Here is a 476-nt window from a genome sequence, read left to right as displayed (position 1 = left end):
TCTTGTTTTCTTCTCTTTCATATGAGCAGAAGCAGAGACAAAAGCATTCTTGTTAAGGCTGACCCTGAACCTGAAAGGACCTTGAAGCGAAAGCTAAGAGAAGCTAAAGCACAACTCTTCAAAGAAGAAGACATGGCAGCCGAAAACAACAACAATGCCAATAATGCAAGGAAGGCGACGGGTGACTTTACTGCACCTACTCCCGACTTCTATGGGAGAAGCATCTCTATCCCTGCCATTGGAGCAAACAACTTTGAGCTTAAGCCTCAATTAGTTTCTCTAATGCAACAGAATTGCAAGTTCCATGGATTTCCATTGGAAGATCCTCATCAGTTTTTAGCTGAATTCTTACAAATATGTGACACTGTCAAGACTAATGGGGTTGACCCTGAGGTCTACAGACTTATGCTATTCCCTTTTGCTATAAGAGACAGAGCTAGGATATAGTTGGACTCACAACCTAAAGAAAGCCTGAA

This window comes from Arachis duranensis, chromosome 9 (assembly GCF_000817695.3).
Source record: "Arachis duranensis cultivar V14167 chromosome 9, aradu.V14167.gnm2.J7QH, whole genome shotgun sequence".
Classification (NCBI taxonomy): Eukaryota; Viridiplantae; Streptophyta; class Magnoliopsida; order Fabales; family Fabaceae; genus Arachis; species Arachis duranensis.
This window is presented reverse-complemented; position numbering follows the sequence as displayed.